Here is a 20,571-nt window from a genome sequence, read left to right on the forward strand (position 1 = left end):
CCTGTATGTAAGTGGAATTGCAGAAGTGTAGAGTGTTGAATGTGAGGAAAGAACGTTAAGGACGACACAGACACCCAGTCCTCAGGCCAGGGATATTAATCATTTACAATTAAAAAACCCTGACCCGGCCGGGAATTGAACCCGAGACTGCCGGATGACAGGCGGGCGCGTTGTCCCATACGCCACGGGGCCGGACATTAGCCACAGTTACAATGCATGCCTCATCAGTGTTCAGAAGGTAGTCCTCGGTCCACATTATACCCTGGATAACGTTACAATAATTGGCATATTTTCCCTCAGTATTTTGAATCTAGAATTGCGCTGCTTCTGGATGGACGAGATGTGGCTAAAAATTAACTGGACGCTGGCTTCAAAATCTTAAATTATACTTTGGAAATATTATCCTCTTCAATATAGTCTCCTTCCCAGTCTCAACACCGCTCCATGCAAATTTTCCACTGTTGAAAGCAATGCTGTAGATCCGTTTGTGTCAGACTGTTCATCAGCTTTGCTGCTTTTGCTTTCACTGCTTCTAGAGACTCAAACCGGGTTCCTTTCAGTGCAGACTTGATTTTGGAACAAAAAATGTTGTAGGGGGACCAGATCTGGTGAGTACGTTTGATGTTCCAAAACAGGAATCTTGTGCTTTGCCAGAAACTGCTTGACAGAAAGTGTGCTGTGTGTCAATGTGTTATCTTGGTGCAGGATCCAGGAATGATACTTCCATATTTCAGATCTTTTCTGTCTGATCCACTCATGGAAGGTTTCTAAAACGCCCTTGTAGTAGGCCTTGTTAACTGTCTGATCTCGTGGCACTCAATCAACGTGAATGATTCCCCGGATGTCAAAAATGCACGTGTCCTTGAATTTGGATTTGCTCATGCGTGCTTTCTTCTGTCTTGGGGAAGGGGGACTATCAATGCATAGATTGGTGCTTTGGTTTGGGGTCCTATTGGAAAATCCAAGTTTCATCACGTGATCACATTCTCAAGGAAACTGGGATCATTTTCAGTGTTTTCAAGGTGGTCTGCGTAAATGTTCGTTCTCATGTCCTTTTGCTCAGGAGTGAGGAGTTTTTGAAAAACCTTTGGACATACTATTTTCATAACAAGGTCATCATGCAAAATGTGTCTTAACGTTTTCCTCATCAAGATTGGTTAATTCACAAAAAGCTTGTATGCTCAAGTGACGATCTTTCCTAACAATTTCACAAACTTCTGTAGTGTTTGCGTGTGGTCTTGATGTTCGTGGATCATCTTCAATCACCTCTCTTTGTTTGAATTTTTTGAACCAGTAAAAATCTTGAGTATGGGATAAACACTGATCACCATAAATTTTGCTTAAAAAATTGGAAGTTTTCATAGTGGATTTTCCAAGTTTTATGAGAAATTTCTCATTTGCATGCTGCTCGACTTCACACTCGGCATATTTTCGACAGAACTCAGGTGCACAAGCTTTTGAACGGCTGCTACAGCTCAACTGTTGGTTCCACGTCTACGTGAGTTGGAAGAAGAATGGAGTGGAGAAAAAGGTTGCATTCGCCCCTGCCAAAGTCTTTAGCAAGACCACAGCATGGTTTCCTTATTTTCGATTAAGGTGGCAGCCTTGTGGAAACACACGAAGCGAGCTCTATCGGAGACAATAGACAACTTGTCTTTATGACAGGTGACCCCAGCCCACCAAGAGCAACATAGAAAATGGTTGGAATATATGAGATGTACAGCCTCCTTTTTAAATCTTTTAGGAAGCAGGTTGATGGATCTCTGGCATACATTAAGGAAGGATCTCTCCTCTGTACTTCTTCAGGTGTCGTAAAATGTTATTTTTCTGTGGTTCCAACATTAGAGCTGGGTATCAGAGTACCATGTTTTGTTTATCCTGTCAAAGTTAGAGATGTATTCCCTTTCTTACACTTCATCAGTTTTATCTTAATGTACTGTTACTAATTACTACTTTTAAAAATGCAAATAATAATTATTATTATAAGACAGAAAAATATGACAACAAATTATAAAACCGGGCGAGTTGGCCGTGCGCGTAGAGGCGCGCGGCTGTGAGCTTGAATCCGGGAGATAGTAGGTTCGAATCCCGCTATCGGCAGCCCTGAAAATGGTTTTCCGTGGTTTCCCATTTTCACACCAGGCAAATGCTGGGGCTGTACCTTAATTAAGGCCACGGCCGCTTCCTTCCACCTCCTAGGCCTTTCCTATCCCATCGTCGCCATAAGACCTATCTGTGTCGGCGCGACGTAAAGCCCCTAGCAAAAAAAAAAACAAATTATAAAAATAATTCATTATAATTAATGTAACCCAGTGATATTTAAATAAAATATATCTTATACATAACTTACATATGACTATTAGATTCGAATGAATGTAAATTCATTAATGCTAAAATAATTTAATCGAAGAGAAGCCGTGTGTATGACTGTGTGATACTGAGCCGTATCCTGATGGCCCATAAGAGACAATCAGCTTTATATTTGCCATATTAAATAATTTTATTGAAACAAATTTCAGTCAGGCATGGTAAAAGTAGTAGATCACAGGATAGCTGAGACCGGAAGTCCATGGAGACATAAAGTCACTGAATATCGCGTGATGCTTCCTCGGGACCATGGGAAAGGCTTAACGTTACCAGAAGTTAGCACATCTCGGCACGTGTAGAAGACGTTGGCCAAGAGGAACATTCAGCCAATTAGAACGCGTAGGTGTGGCCAAAATGGAGTCTGGATCGCGCAGAATTAAAATCCCAGGTTGACCAACATAGACATTTGCATGAAGAAGACATCGCTATAAAGGAATCAGTTCTGTTAGTTGACGGATTTCCACAGGTCAGAAAGTGTAAAATAATAAGGAATACGCTATAGAAATAATCTGAGTCATTTTTATATCATCTGGAGTGTGTTTTATGTTGATTTTAATTAATACAAAAGCCATTGTGAATAGCAAGCACGCTGATTGGTTGCTTCTTTAAACATGCTGGAATCCCATAGCTACAATGGCGTTAGCCAAGCTTCTCAAGCATCCCAAGTTTCTGGAGCGTCACTCTGATTGTGGGAGCCGACGTGGTGTGAACATTGTTCGGTACTGCTCTGATACTTCTGCGTGAATGTTGCCATGTGGATAGATATATATTACAGTGTATGGTTTTACGACCGAGAGAGTGGTTTTAGTCGTGAAGTTTACTGAATTAACTAGTGCAGTGCTAAATTGCCGATTTCATTATGGCGCAAAGTTTTACTCCAGAGTAATAGACGGTTATATCAGCCGCAGACTGGAAAGTGAAGAAGAAACGCTCAGCTGTATTGCATTTTCGTGTCGGTCGCGTTTCGAGAAGAACTTTCGAACCGAACCGCAAGCCGATCGAACTAACTGTATAAAATCCTATATGTGTGATATAAATTTTACGTGTGTTTGTTTTGTCAGAGTGATGTTGGCTTAGTTCACAGCTAACAAGGATTTATTCGGCACGTGCAAATTGAGCGGTGAAGAGTCATTTATCTGAAGTCTTCTATGTTGCAGTGTACAGGAACTTTCATCAAGAAGATGGCACTGCCCATAGAAGAAAGAAGATTGTTTCCATGTGTTAAAGCTGTGGTAAACATGGATTAACCAAATACCATAGCAAGGATGTGAGCTGTTGCCAATGTCCAGAGAGTCGTCAAAGATAAGACGCATGTATTTAAATTAAATGGCATGTTATATGAATTATGTTTAAATACTAGTGAAGTTTAGTGTAGGGATTTTTCTTGAACGTAATTTTTGCCTTTGTGTTTATTGTATATTTGTGATGCTGTAAATACGGATAGAAGGGGAATGCATGATTTCTATATTTTTATTTTACTTTACGATTAGTTAGATGGGATATTGAGGGAGTTGTTAGGATTTATTTTGTTTTTGTGTCATTATGCATGTTAATTAGCTTAGTATTATTCCGATATTCTTGTATGTTAGAGATAGGAGGATTAGATTGACAAGATCATCCACTTTCCGAGTTAAACACTTGCTACGTTGAGAGTAAATTCAAATTTTTGTCATTTAGAAAGTTAGTAACAGTTAGATTGCATGACGCATGATATTTCAGGAGCTGACATGTGGAGATGTATCGCAACGTTGAATGAGAAAGGAATCTTCCAATGTAGGTTGGAAACTGTCTCGAACAATGATTTGTATGGGAATCGAACCTGGATTTATATTGCGAAAGGCTGATGATATTGTAAGAAATATAAGAGGTTTTAATGCATGCTGATTTATGAAGTTTATTATTCAGGCCGATTGCATGCCTGATGAAGTGATAAGAATGATGTGCAGTGAATATAGCCCTGCAATTGTATTCTGAGAGAATAATGAGAATCAGAATTGTCGGATATGAATGTCAGGCCAGTGAGTCTGATGTGTGTGATAAATTATTATAGCATGCTAGTAAGAAGCACGATTGTATGTGAGTTTCCGTGCAGTTGAGGAAATATGAGATTGCCTTACAAGTCTACTTATCAGCCGTGTTTACATAGACAGCGTGAATGAGATGTTATTTCCGTGATACAATCTTGTCGAACAGTAACCAAGCTTCAGTGCAGTATTGAGTTCTAACATTTCTTTTCAGCCCACAGCACAGCAGGAAATATGTGACGGATGAACGCGTTTTTGGGTGCGCAAATGCAGCAGAAGAACGCAATGTTGCCCATTGCTTTCCACATGTTTAATAAAGGATAATATATGTTTTCTCTTACAGGATGGTGTTTTGTGCCATTTCATGTTGTTTTGATATGTTGTCATGTTGTTTAATGAGGAACAGCCCGAGTTCTGAGTGAATGTTGGTTTTCAATCTAGTTCTCACTAGATCCTTTTGGTGAACCCCGTTTCACATCGAGTCAGTGTAATATGTAAGATTTCCCTTTCCAAATCCGATGTAAATATTCGAGATACTTTGCTTATATTGTGTTCATTGTAAATATAGCGTAGGGAAATGCCACTAGTATTTTTCATAATTCATATCTGTCCCATTGTGCCTTAATTTTCTTTTTATGTTAACTTTTGCGACGATTCTCCGCAATTTAAGTCCGTATCAATGTGATACTTAACATTGTGCTACTCCATGCGAATCGAATACGTATACGCACACGTATACTATTATGAACATGAACTTTGGAAAATCATGCGAAGAATATTTTTTGAAGTTCACAAGTATTTAAAGTTGTGTTTGAACTTTCCTTTTGCATTTAATTATTTGAGTAATTAACGTTTTTAATGTCCATTTCTTTTCAAGTTTATTTTTGAGATAATGTTATCATTTTTCATTATTTGATTTTCATTTTGTGTTAGTATGATTCGGGGTTATTTTATTAATAAACTCATCCTACCCCATATTATTGTTTCTCTAGAGTATGGTTCCAGTGTGTATGGGACCCTCACCAGGATTACCTGATTCAAGAACTGGAAAAAAATCCAAAGAAAAGCAGCTCGATTTGTTCTGAGTGATTTCCGACAAAAGAGTAGCGTTACAAAAATGTTGCAATGTTTGGGTTGGGAAGAATTGGGAGAAAGAAGAAGAGCTGCTCGACTAAGTGGTATGTTCCGAGCTGTCAGCGGAGAGATGGCGTGGAATGACATTAGTAAACGAATAAGTTTGAATGGCGTTTATAAAAGTAGGAAAGATCACAATATGAAGATAAAGTTGGAATTCAAGAGGACAAACTGGGGCAAATATTCATTTATAGGAAGGGGAGTTAGGGATTGGAATAACTTACCAAGGGAGATGTTCAATACATTTCCAATTTCTTTGAAATCATTTCGGAAAAGGCTAGGAAAGCAACAGATAAGGAATTTGCCACCTGGGCGAGTGCCCTAAATGCAGATCTTGATTGATTGATTGATTGATTGATTGATTGATTGATTCCATTGTGGAGTTTTATCTCCCATATGCAGTTATCAGGTTGTGCCTCTTATGAGGGCTTCTGATAAGTTCACCTGCATACACCCCAGCGTCAGAAGGTAGGGTCTGACACATCCCACTCTGAAGAGTCTAGTGTCAGACCTAAGACGAAACGCTGGTTAATAGAGCAAACACCTGAAAAGCCATACATCTAATTTTTGATCTGATTTTTTATATGCTCTATTGGTGGAAACATATCTAATTCCCTCCATGGGAACTTAGAATTTCCATTCGGAATTGCTAGGCGGGCATTAATTCCATTGTGGAGTTTTATCTCCCGTATGCAGTTATCAGACTGTGCCTGTTAAATAGGCTTCTGGTAAGTTCACCTGCATACACCCCAGCGTCAGTAGGTAGGGTCTGACTCATCCCACTCTGAAGAGTCTAGTGTCAGACCTAAGATGAAATGCTGGTTAATAGAGCAAACGCCTGAAAAGCCAGACATCTAATTTTTTATCTGATTTTTTATATGCTCTATTGGTGGAAACATATCTAATTCCCTCCATGGGAACTTAGAATTTCCAATAGAAGAAATACACTGACTTAGCAAATGTCATGGGATAGTCACCTAATAGAGTGTGGGGCCTCCTCTGGCCCTGCGAACTGCAGTGAGACGCCGTGGAAGTGAGTCAACCAGTCCCTGGTAGTCCTCTGGATGCAGCTGACACCAAATCGTTTGCAGAGCGGCCACCAGTGCTGGTCTGTTCGTGGGTGCAGGACCATAACAGAGACGCCAGCGCCCTGGACCACACCTTTGAGGCAGGCGGGATCCATCGCTTCATGTGGTCTGCGCCATACACGGTGCCTCCCATCAGCATGGTGCAGTTGAAATTGTGATTCGTCCGACCATATCACGTTACGCCATTGTTCCAGTGTCCATCCCTGGTGACTGGCGACAAATGCGCGTCGTTGTGCCCAATGACGTTGGGGTAACAGTGGCACCCGTGTGCGACGCCGGCTCCCATACCCCATAGAACCCATGTTCCTATGGATTGTCCACTGGGAGACATGTCTAGCATGGCCTGTGTTGAATTGAGCCGTGATTTGTTGCACAGCTGCCGGTCTGTTACTATTGAAAATCCGTCTCAGATGTCGCCGGTCACGGTCGTCGAGGGTGGCTGGACGGCCGGTTGTTCATCTGTTGTGGACGGCGACACCCGCATTCAACCATTCACGATACACTCTGGACACGGTTCATCGTGTGAAGCCGAATTCCCGCACCACTTCCGAAATCGCACTTCCCATCCGTCGGGCACCGACCACCATACCCCGTTTGAACGGTGTCAGCTCACGACGACGTTCCATGTTACACCTGTCACATGCACAGCCACTGCTCACAAGGTCTCCTATACAACTGCCGCTGGCACTGGGGACGTGTGGTGCGCAGGCAACACACCTGTGCATCAGTGCTCTGCTATCCCATGACATTTGTTCAGTAAATGTATATCTGTCTAATCAGTGGTTAAAAATGTATACAGATGGCTCACAGGACGAAGAAAACCAACCTGGGGCAGGAATACAGTACATTCATCCCTCTTCTCACTCCACTTCCCAGTAGGCCAAAACAAAACAAATTTTGATGCAGAGATAAAAGCAATTTCCCATGCACTACAACAGTTATTAGGCAGAAACAATGATTACCAAAAACTTATTATCCTTACAGATTAAAAATCAGCCATCCAAGCCGTCTCGTGAAATAAGTCTCAAAATAAAGACCTGAAAGAAATTCTATGTATGATAAAAACCCTCCAAAGACTCCACAAACAGATCTCATTTCAGTAGATTCCTTCTCATGTTGGAATAACAGGTAATGAAGATGCAGACAGATTAGCCAAAAAAGGTAGGCCCTACCACACTACAACAACCTGCCAGTCAGACTGATTTTATGTCAGGAAAAAGGATTCTGAAAAATACTATTAAAAACAAGTATGAAGAAATGGAAAAGAAAACAGCAGAAACCAAATTGTGTATGTGTGTATGTTCAGTCTTCAGCCCTAAGGCTGGTTCGATCCTCAACAGCTCTGCCATCAGCTGTCATAGATTGCCTAGGCATCATTGAAAAGGTGTACTAGGGAAATGAGGAGTGAGGTAGTTTCCCCGTTGCTTTCCTCACTGAGCCAGAAGTTGCTATTACATATCAGTCTGCCAAGCCCACTGAAATGCGTGCACCGACCGACCCTATGAGCAACATTTTCATACCATTCATAGCAGGGACTGGCTGTACAAGGAATGGCATTACTAGCATCGCTCATACCTCAGTAACTTTCATATTGTCAAAGCCAAGGATAAGACACACACAGATCAATGAAAGTAACAAAATTGCTCTAGCCTATACCAGAAGACATAGTGCACTGTAAGCACTAGGTCCTGCCAGCAAAGGCATGAAATCAAATTATGGAAGGATATTGATGCTAAATAGGATCAGTATAAAATAAAACCAAGAAGAGAGGCTCTAGCCTTCTTCAGGCTTAACACTGGCCACGACTGTCTTGCTGCTCATCTGAAACAAATTAACATCCTGAGATCTGAAAAATGCACACTTTGCCATGACCCTGGAAGCAAAATACATAAGGAACACCTACTACATTGCAACAAACTTGATTGACAGCCAGAACTTAAGGAAATCTCACTCAACCATACTGGATTGCAAGAAAGCTGATGAATTGGAATCCGGGCTAGCCATAAGTTACAACACCAACAACATCTTTATGTCGCACAAACTACATTCTACAGTTTTTGGAGACACTGATGCATGATGATTTTGTTCCATAGGAGTTCGTTTACGTGTCATTAATTGAACTGACATAGGGCTGAGGAATTTCAACACTTTCAAATATCACCGGACTAAGCCAGGATTGAATTTGCCAAGTTGGGCTCAGAAGACCAGAGCTTTACTGTCTGAGCTACTCAGCCCAGGGGATGGTTGAAATTGTTTTATTCAAGGAGAATATTGGCCTTTTATATCTGAGAGTTGACTCCTCCTCCTTTCACGGTCTTGCTACAAGATGATGAAATGATAATCCCTTTTGTGCCAAATAATGTTTAGTTTCAAAAGATTGTGATATCTCCAAACTATAGTCAAATTCATTTTCCTGATGTTGGATTTTTTTTGTAGCCTACTTATGAGAAGTTAGTGAGGTTTATTACTGGTACAACCATGAAATTAGTTTCATATCTGGCACCATGACATCATTATCCATTTACAAACTTTTACCCATCTCCATTTTAGTGCTCCTCAGTTCTCTGATTATATTAAACATAATTTCTTCATGTCTGGCTATTGAGAAAGTTATCCAGAACAATACCAGACTATTACAGAATATTGTTCTAATTCTGAACTGTCTGCAGACTGTCAATAGCATCAGAGTTTTCAAATTCAGATTTTGTAAATAGTGTTTCTATTTCCACCACTGTTTGATCAACAACCTTAATCTTGATTGTGTTTCATAAATTGAGGCACTACCTTTGTGAAGATAGTTATAAAAATTTAATTTTACAGCAGATTCAAAAAGTTCTCAGCACACAATGAAGGAAGTTTTATTAAACAGGTCACATAAAATTCGGTCCCTCCCAGTGCCTCCCGCGACCAACTGACCCCGAGCTGCCCCCACGACCCGCTGAAATAGCAAGCGGGTTTCGCGTGTATATGAGGCAGCACAGGCGTTAGCCGCGAGAGGCCAGCGGTGGGCGCTGAAACAAGCTGTCCCCTTCTGTGCTTTATTATATAATATTCAAAACATACAAGATGCAATTAAGTAATTTTTCATTCCATTATTCCTCGGGTTGTATAAGTGTCTCTACATTTTCACAGACTTCTTCCTTGAAATCGGTTTGTTGTTGAGGCACATATTTCATGATAAAAATTGTGTTACTTTTCATTTAACAAGGAACATTTGCAAATGCCTGACTGATAATGGTATAAAATCAAATACAATGAAAAGTTCAATTCGATACAGAAATGATTTTCTTTCGTGGCGTTGAAGCAGCATTTCACAAGTGGATTTTCCATTTGCCGTTCATTCAAATTGTGTGGGACACTTTTACTGAGTTTACTGATCTTCCCCATTGCTTGTAAACGTCTGCTGATTGTTTCTTGTGACACATTTAATGCTTGTGCCAATTGCTGTTGAGTTGGAGTTGGGTCATCATCCAGAGCGCACACTGTCTTTCACATTGAAATCACCACGTTTAAATTGTCGAAACCATGCCTCACATGTTCTAATCAATGTAGCGTGTTCACCATATGTTTCTACCAGCAAACTATGACTTTCCACAGCCTTTTTTTCTTTTGATTAAATAAGAAAATCAATGCATGCCTCAAATGTTATTTTTCGGGCACAAACGTCGACATGATCACTGAATGATACAACACAGGCGCTAGTGTTTGGCGGACTCGACTTGTATGTGTTGGTAGGTTAATGTTAGACGAACAAACTGAAGTATGTTTCAAATTCATATGCTGCGTACTGTTCGTGCTCTTAGTGAAACCGGAAAAGACTTGTATATACACCTGGTACAGTATTTACATTTTAATTTGAAGCTCCCAGTTGCTCAGATATGTATTAATATTATGTAACTAGTACATATCTTGGTTATATTGGCCGGGCGGTCTGTAAAAACAGCAGGGCAGTGCACCCATTGAAAAGGTCCTAGGGAGATCACTGAATTATATGAAAGTGAAACGATGTTCGTTTGTTTCGAATGGACTCAAAAACTACTGGACCGATTTTACTGAAAATTTCACAATTTGTTCTTGTTACTCCTGAGAGAGTTTAGGAGGTGGTTTGAACAAATTATGAAAGGTAGTTTTTAATATAATTCTTTTAATTACAAAGCCACACCAATATTGGATTGACCTTGATGGACAGATTATCACTATGCGACAGCGACTTGCTCTGTATCATGATAGTCTGGTAAGATATGCTATATATCGTTGCTGCTGGAACAAAACCTATGTGAAATATTTCATCTTAGAACTTTGGCCGGTAAGGTTCTGTCATCTAATGTGCAATATTGTGTGCATATTTTCAAGGAATCCTCACTTTTCATAATGTATGCTGCGGGTCAGTATATCTCCAAAAATATTATCACATAGGAGGTTTTGTCCTGGCAACGACGCTATATGAGACCAGGCGAGTTGGCTGTGTGGTTAGGGGCGCGCAGCTGTGAGCTTGCATCTGGGAGATAGTGGGTTCAAACCCCACTGTCGGCAGCCCTGAATATGTTTTTCCGTGATTTCCTGTTTTCACACCAGGCAAATGCTGGGGCTGTACGTTAATTAAGGCCACGGCGGCTTCCTTCCCACTCCTCAGCCTTTCCTATCCCATCGTTGCAATAAGACCTATCTGTCAGTGCGGCGTAAAAAAAATTCTTTAAAAAAACTATATATTAGGATGGGAACACGCCATCATATTTTATGACGTACCTTTCTTGCTAGGAGGTTTATGACCACGGTTGTATAAAGGAAGATGGAAACACGCTGCCATGTTTTATGAAGTACCTTTCTGGCTAGGAGCTTCATGTAACTAGGTAACTCATGGCCTCTTATTTGGAAATAGCAATCCAACATGTAGTGATCATGATACACTTTCATGTAACTAGACAACCCATTGCCTGTTATTCTAAACTACATGTATAAATGTGTCCTGCTTAATAGGCTAAGGGTTGCAAGAACTTTTCAAGTAAATATTGGCATACATTTTCATTACAGTTGTATTTGCTCTTTCCTTTGTAATTATAATTTTTTCAACAATAGAATTAGAATTATTTCATTATGCTATTCTATTTTTAATGTGAAAAAATGAGTCATTTCATTACACTCCAAGGGAAGGGACTGACATGCAAAATAACCAAAAATCACCAATGTTAGTGTAGAGTTCCCAGTTTTCGGGGTCACTCAGGTGAATCGTGGCACTCTGGGTGCTGTTAAAGTCAAAGTTCAATTCTATCGGCATGGCGGTAAGAAGGGATAAAAAATAAAATGTCCATAATGACCGAGATTAACATTGAATCCATAGTTTCCAGGGTCACTAGGCTGATTGCTGTCAGTCCCGATGTCAGTTGGAATTGTGTACGTTATATCTATAGTGCCAAGCGTAAATACATACAGTTGGCACTTATTTTTGCACTGTACTTATACATTTAAAAACTTATAAATAAAATGACTTTGATTTTACAGTAAAAATAGATATGAATCTTTTCTCTGTCTATAGAATGCTACAGCTAGTAATAAATATCATCACAGGTGTAAAATATATTGGAAGTGGAAAGTGTTTGTTGAAGATTTTATTTGTACACCTTGTTAAGTAGTACTTACTGTATGATCTAAAGTGTGGTGATAAAATATTTTATTTGTATTCCATGTAACTACCTAACCTGTACAGTGTCAATATTTTGATAACATACGGTATTTGTAACAACTAGATTTCATTTCTATCCAGAAAGTTGTAACTTGAATTTTTGAACAGGGTGTATGGGCCTTTATTAGTTGTGTATTTTAGAAAGTATGTTCTGACTGTTCTGGAAATGGAAGATTCGCGATCGTGCGTATTCAAGAAAATTATTTATACTTCGCGACTGAAGTAGGAGTTGTGATTGGTGAATCTGGATGGCGATAAGTGGGCTCCTGCGTTCTGATTGGTTACTCCAAGGCCAGGGTTTTCTTTTTAAAGAGAGGGAGACATCATTTTGTGGTCTGTCTGTCTGTCTATCCTCCTTCACTTGACTGTCCAAAGTTTTGACGTCTCGCTACCGGGATGGGTCACTTTGGGGTAAGCACTCTCGATTTCTGTTCCACCTTAAATTTCACTTAATGTTCGCTTACCTTTTCATATAGGAGTTTGCTCTAACCTCACCCAGACTCGCCACTCAATTATTTCGGATGCCTTAGCCTTTCAGCTGGGCTTGCGTGTTTGTTTCCGAGGCATTCCCCTTTCCTTGTTTCACTAAACATGTAAATTGTAGTTTTATTTATTTACCTTGGCGTTTTGCCTCTAATAGTTCCGTGTCCCTTGACGTTTTCAATTATGTTGTTCAGATATTTTGAAAGATACATTTAACTTCCCTCTAAATTGTATTGTACGACTTGGGTTGTAATTAGATGTATGGTATTTGCTTGATTCTTTGAACTTATAGAAGCTATTGTCAAGGAACGTCCACTTTGTGTGTCTCAAGGAACATGTAATTTGTAGTTCAGAAGTTTGGTATGACGAACCCTCGCACGGCCAATTAGCGCGGGTTATGGGGCAGTTATTACATTACCTGGACAGAATTAAGGATTTGTTGTCTCTCGAATTACCAGAAGTTGAGCGGCAGGAATGTCAAGCCTTACTAGTACAGTTTTCAAGAATTCTCAACAGAATCAGTGGTTGCAAATGATAAAAATCATTGTTGTCCGTATTGAAAATACTGAATGTAGGATGTTAAATGGTTTATTTTGTCACCTATTCAATACATATAAATTTTAATTAGGAATTTATTCTTAATTCCGCTTGAGACATGTTTCGCCCTTCATTGAGGGCATCATCAGTCAAAATTATCTCCTCAAGGTAAAAATCAGGTACCTGATTAGTATTTAACAGACACAAATTAATATACATTACAATGGGAAAATTAAGTACGAGAAACTCTTGTACAATGGTGATGGTTAAACAATATAAGTTTAAAGAATAAGAAGTCGGCACCAAAGCTTAAAATTATTGGGTAATTATAGCAGAGTTCAGCAGTGGTGCTCAGAAGAATAATTGATGCACTCATAGGAAATTATAAATTTTAAAATTATTTACAGTATAACAGTCGGGGGGAAGGGTATAGTGCTCGGCGTCAATGTTTTTAACAAAAGTAACTGCCATTGGTTGGCAACTATACATTAAATTTACATTATCCAAATGAACAGTTGAGAATTTACAGTTTATATACATATTTACAAGAGAGCAGCTTGGTGAGCAAGGATATAAAAAAGTAAATTAACAAGTGCGTCCAGTTGCTTTAATCGTTGGAAGATGATTGTAGCATTGTCATATCAGAAATATGCAGAGTGGTTTAATCTTAGTTAATAATCACAGGGGGCAGGGAAAATATTCCATAGCCAAATGAGGGTCTATAGGCATCAAACAGAAGGTTGTCTGGTTGAAGCACCGGGTTCGGTACGGTGAACTTGTCAGCGTGGACGGAGACTCAATGGGAGTCATTGAGTAAACAGTGCATTTGAATGGCAACAATGATGGCAGTTATTTGTAGGTAAATGTATTACTGGGAATGTGTTGCAGGTTGAATCCTTCACTTTTTCTTAGTAGATTTCTTGTAGCTTGGAATGATGTGTGAAAACATCGGTGTGAGATGCTGGTGAGACGTAAATTGATAATATTTTGTGAATGAATGTATGAAGGACCTCGGGACGAAGTTACAGTATTTTGTTGCTGTCTAGTGAAAAAGAATGGAGTTTTTTATGCTGTGAACTGCAGTGGAGAGATTAGAAAATATACAGTAACTATAGAGTCAGAGCGATGTAGCTGGGACGAGGCATCACTTCATTTGGTCTGCGAAGAGGAGCCGTAGTGGCACGCCATATTTGTGCCGATGTGCGCTGGAATTCTAGCGTGTTGTTGGCAGTTGTGTTGTATGAAGTGGAAGTTATCTGTAATCGAGATGTTAATAGTATTAGTTGGTGTGTAAGAAAAGATCGTGGTAAGTAATGAAGAGTAAATGTTATGTTACATACCAAATGTGTCGTTGAGAGGCAATTTGTTGACGGATGTTGGTTGACTATGAAGGAGGCACAGTCGGTAATACGCACATGTGGTTGGCAGTGGCGGCGGGAGGGGGTGAGGAGCTTTGGGAGGGAGGAGCCTGGGCGGGGATCATGCGCAGTGATGAGCTGTGAGAATGGAGGAAGGTAGAGTGGAGGGGTGAGCTTGTTGTGTGTTGATAAAGTGTTGGTTTGTAAAAAGAGGGAGGGGGGGGATGTACGGGCCCGAAAAATTATGTGGATAGTATTTATGTCTTTTTATTAATGCGGTTGAATGTTATTCGTTTGTGTTGGGTGTTGTAGTGTTTCTGTTGGTCAAGTGGCTTTTATGTCTCGTGTTGTATCGATGGAGTCGTAGTGGAGGGGGAAGTGTTTGGGTGGGAGGAGGTATGGGCTTGCTGTCATTGCGTGTGGGGGGATTGGTGCCGTAACTGTGGGTCAACTAGGCACTTCTCTAGGCAGTGCCCACGTAACACCTCTGGCTCTGGACCCCCAGGCAGTAGTAGTTCGAGATGACTAACTGCCAGTTCTAATGGTAAACCCCAAAGCATGGCTTCTTCTCTTGTCAATCATAACTGTACCTTGGATGATTTACTTAATTCTGATTGCTCCCAGACTGAATCTGGTGTTCATTTCTTGCAACCTTTTTAGTATTTCTGCCATACCTTCTTGTAAACTACCATATTTATGCATAGAGGTAAATAATGAACCTGTCTGTGCGTTACTAGACTCCGGGAGTAGTGTCCGCTTGATGAGTGAGACCTGGTATGATTCTATGAAAACTGTTTGCAAGTTACCTACATTAGAACCTGTGTCCTTAACCTGCCATACTGCTAATTCCAATTCATTGAACATTGTAGGGTCACTAGAGGTCAAGATTAGAGTCCGTGATTTCACCTGGAAAATGCCAGTACTAGTGGCAAAATATTTATCCTGCCAATTCATATTGGGTGCCAATTTTGTTGTTAAAACAGGCATGATTTTGGACCTGCAGTTCAGCAGATTCCATTTTAAATTTTGTGCGAGAACCTTTCAGCTGTGTGATTGCTCCCCTATTCTGCCTTGTCACGTTAACGCTGTTCCTGAAGATTCTGACAAACCCAAAGCTTTTTATTTTAATCATTTACCCGAAGAGCAAGCCAATCAATGTAAGAAACTCTGCGATAACTTCCCTGATGTCTTCACCGACAGGTTAAGTGTCACCAATGTCTTGGAATACAAAATTGAAGTTACGGATAACATACCTCTTCGCTCTCCTCTGTATCGGTTGTCACCTCCCAAAATGAAATCCCATAAGGCTATTATTGATCAAATGCTCGCTGATGGAGTGATACGCCCGTCCAAGTCAGCCTATTCTTCTCCAATGTTTCTGGTCCTTAAACCGCAAGGTGGTTATCGTCCTGTAGTGGACTATCTGATGTTGAACCGTACGGTAGTCCTCCAATCTGTCCCTCTTCCTGATTTGCACTCTTGTTTTTCTTGGTTTGCTAATGCAAAAATTTTTACCACCTTCGATTTAAATCAGGCCTGTTACCAGATACCTCTTGCCGAAGAATCCAAGCATCTCACAGTATTTGCGACCGATTGGAACCTATATGAATTTGAGTGTGTCCCATTTGGCTTGGGGACTGGAGCGGCTGTCCTTACTCGGTTACTAGATTGTTTTATCTGACATTGAGTTTATAATTACCTTGACGATTTGGTGATCTTTAGTGAAACCTTCGAGGAACACCTTGTCCATCTCAACGAAGTGCTTGAAAGACTGCGTAAAGCAGGCCTAACCCTCAAGGCCACCAAGGTTTCCTTCGCCCAACCCCAGATGTCCTTCTTAGGCCATATTGTGTCGGGGAGGGGTGTCTCAATCGATCAGTCTCATTCTGCCGCCATCCAGAATTTTCCCACTCCAAAGGACGTCAAGGCTGTAGCCAGATTCATTGGCATGGTTAATTTTTTCGAAAATTCATTCCCAATTTTGCTGAACGTGCAGCCCCATTAAATGCCTTGAGAAGAAAGGATGCCAAATTTGTGTGGGGTGATGCCCAGCGTGAAGCCTTCCTGGACTTGAAATCCGCCTTATGTAACGCTCCTGTACTGGCTATGCCAGACTTTTCTAAACGCTTCATCCTTCAGACTGACGCCTCTTCCTCAGGCATATCTGGTGTTCTTCTTTATGAATTTCAAGAAGGGCATCGTCCTATTTCTTATGCTTCTCGTGCCCTGAATCCTGCTGAGCAAAATTATTCCATTTATGAGTTGGAAGCCTTAGCTGTTGTCTTCTACTTAGAACGCTTCAGAATGTACCTGGAACATCTCCCTTTCGATCTGGAAACTGATAATCAGGCGTTGAGTTGGGTACTGGCCAAGCCGCAAAGGACCGGTCGTCTAGCACGTTGGACAGTGCGCATCTCAGCCTTCCAATTTGAAGCCCGCCACATTCGTGGCACGGAAAACGTTGTGGCTGATGGCCTCAGTAGGATGTTCTATCCAGGTAGCTCCGACCCTCAATCAGAGCCTGCAGATCCCTTTACCGAACAAGTATCAGCCTTTGTCAATGTAGTTCTCACTGACTCTCCCTTCCTTTTCAAGGATATAACCAAACATCAAGAGGACGATGCTGAGTTAAAAGCTATTATCAACAGGATTAAATCTGGCGAGCATGTTAAGCCCTACGTCCTTAAGAATGGTGTCTTGTGTTGTCCTGCTCGCGGTCGCAGAGACCCCAAAATTGTAGTCCCAACTAACCTGGTCCCCGCTCTCTTCAAATATTTTCATGATTCCCCAGTGGACGGTCATCTGGGCATTTTCAAAATGAGAGAGAAGATTCGTAACCACTTAATTTGGAAATCCATGGATATTGAGATCCGTACCCTTGTCAAGTCCTGTAAGACTTGTAACATCAGTAAACCTGCCCCGAATACTCGTCTAGGTCTCTTGTCTTCCGAGCAAGCTTCTTGCCCAATGGAGAGACTGTTCATAGACTATATTGGTCCTTTCCCGAGATCTCGGAATGGTCATTGTTTCATACTTGTGTGTGTTGATGCCTCTTCGCGCTTTACGTGGCTGTTTCCCACTCGTATGGCTAACGCCAACACCACCATCTTGTGCTTGAAACAGATATTCGCTTCGTTTGGACTCTGTCAATTTTTGGTAAGTGATAACGCAAGAAAGAGCCTTTTCTTCTGTCCAGTTCCGGAATTTCTGTTTTGATCTATCCATTGCTCATGTAACCGCTACCCCGTATTACCTGACGCCAAATTATGCTGAGAGAGTAAATCGTAACCTGCAATCTGCCCTCGTCGCTTATCACTCCTCAGACAACTCCAAGTGGGATTCTTCACTAAATTGGTTGTCGTTTGCATTTAACACTGCTGTCCATGAAAGCCACAAGCTTCGTTAATGTTGGCTTTTACTCCAAATTCTCCTCTATCTAATCTGTGGTCAATTAATGATCTTCTGCCCGACAATGCCAGCCCAGAAAAGATCCGAGCTAATTGGCACCATGCACGAAAAAACTTGAAGGTTTATTACGCTAAGGTCCAGCGTAATTACAACCACGGGCGAAGACCGCACGATCTGTCTGTGGGTGACCAGGTGTTTATTAAAACGCACCCCGTCAGTAGTGCTGCGGACCATGTTATCGGTAAGTTAGCCCCCAGATTTCGAGGTCCCTGCACCATCTTAAAGTTCCTTACCCCGGTGACATTATTGGTGAGCGATCCCGAAAAGAAAAGGATCAGCAGAGCCCACCTCTCCCAGGTCAAGGTACCTTAAGCCAGGTAGGGAGGGGTAAATACCATTGTTGGTGACCATGTAGATTTAGTTGTAAGCTATTTGTACGAGTTTAGTTATAAGATAATGATAAGTTTATTATAAAGTATTTATAAGAGTTTATTATAAGGTAATAATAAGTTTTGTTGTTAGTTGTAAGTAATTGTGTAGGTAAAAGCTTTAGGTATCCTCTTGTGTAATGCATTTAGTATTATAAGTTAGGTAGGTTTTAGTTTAGGGTCACTGCTTGGAATTTATTCCCCTTACTTTCAGGTTTAAGGTAAACTCCTATAGTTTCCTTTCACCCCCACCGTAAACTTGTCAAATGAATTAATTATATGCTTACCCCGGGGCTAGGTGCCCTAATATCCCTGGTGTGCGAGAGAGAGCCCCTACTGCATATTCATTAAGCCACCCATTGGGTGACTCTACGCAAGATCTTTGAGCCCAGCAGCATAATTTTTCCTCAAGTACTCCCCTGTCTGCTGTGGTTTGTTTATGTTACAGTGGCTGCAGTGACCAGCTTCTTCTGACGGCAATCTGAAGTGCCAAGTTGGGAGGCACACTGTGTGCCTTGGGCGCTACCGTTTGGCACCACAATCCTGTGATGAACGTCCTAATGGAGGCAGTCTGACTGGACGGTGTCTCACCCACCTGCTTATTTGGTGCAAGACCACTGAACTGCATCTCACCTAGCTACCTGGTTTGGACTGAAATTGAATGGAGGCTGGCGGCAATCGGCCGTGTCGGCAGCCACATCATCAGCGAGAACCTGTGGCCTAGTTGTGCTGTGACTGGTGTGAAAAGGTGGTGCAAGATATTTAGTCCGTAACTGGCTAAAAAGGAGGTTTTGAACGCTGTCTTACAAGAAAGCAAGAAGGTTCTGGATGACTAACAATGGGTAGAAGGAATGAGTATACAGCCTTTGGTGGACAGAGTAGAAATAGTCAAAGCAATTGTAAAAGGTTCAAAAGGCATTTTGGAGTGTAGTGTGACTCTCCATGTGGACATTTATGTGGTATTTATTGAATAGGTGGATCCATGAACACCTTTGTTATTTTTAAAAATTATAGGTAAACTGCAAACTCCAGGCTAATAAAAGGACCTTTGGTGTAGTGACTGTTTGTTTTGGTTTATTGTTAGAAAGTCAACTTCAAGAAAATCATGATTGCTTATCACTCCTCAGACAACTCCAAGTGGGATTCTTCACTAAATTAGTTGTCGTTTGCATTTAACACTGCTGTCCATGAAAGTCACAAGCATACCCCTGCTTCGTTAATGTTGGCTTTTACTCCAAATTCTCCTCTATCTAATCTGTGGTCAATTAATGATCTTCTGCCCGACAATGCCAGCCCAGAAAAGATCCGAGCTAATTGGCACCATGCACGAAAGAACTTGAAGGTTTATTACGCTAAGGTTCAGCGTAATTACAACCACGGGCGAAGACCGCACGATCTGTCTGTGGGTGACCAGGTGTTTATTAAAACGCACCCCGTCAGTAGTGCTGCGGACCATGTTATCGGTAAGTTAGCTCCCAGATTTCAAGGTCCCTGCACCATCTTAAAGTTCCTTACCCCGGTGACATTATTGGTGAGCGATCCCGAAAGGAAAAGGATCAGCAAAGTCCACCTCTCCCTGGTCAAGGTACCTTAAGCCAGGTAGGGAGGGGTAAATACCATTGTTGGTGACCCTGTAGATTTAGTTGTAAGCTATTTGCAATCTGCAGGTTACGATTTACTCTCTCAGCATAATTTGGCTTCAGGTAATACGGGGTAGCGGTTACATGAGCAATGGATAGATCAAAACAGAAATTCCGGAACTGGACAGAAGAAAAGGCTCTTTCTTGCGTTATCACTTACCAAAAATTGACAGGGTCCAAGTATCTATACTATAGTCAGAACGTTTTCTAAATTAATCGCCTCTCTCCCCAGTAAATTATGTTTAGGGTCGAGCGTGGCTCGACTTTCATGGGGAGGAAGATGTCACAGGTGTAAAATATATTGGAAGTGGAAAGTGTTTGTTGAAGATTTTATTTGTATACCTTGTTAAGTAGTTCTTACTGTATGATCTAAAGTGTGGTGATAAAATATTTTATTTGTATTTCATGTAATTACCTAACCTGT

The 20,571-nt window shown here is 41.0% G+C and overlaps 1 protein-coding gene across 2 annotated transcripts in view; it reads left to right on the forward strand.

The window, feature by feature from the left end:
• Nucleotides 1–20,571, forward strand: part of Ing5 (inhibitor of growth protein 5) — a 206,863-nt gene that overhangs the window by 11,107 nt on the left and 175,185 nt on the right. The gene's annotated exons all lie outside the window — the stretch shown is intronic.

Source organism: Anabrus simplex, chromosome 6, assembly GCF_040414725.1.
Source record: "Anabrus simplex isolate iqAnaSimp1 chromosome 6, ASM4041472v1, whole genome shotgun sequence".
Taxonomy (NCBI): Eukaryota; Metazoa; Arthropoda; class Insecta; order Orthoptera; family Tettigoniidae; genus Anabrus; species Anabrus simplex.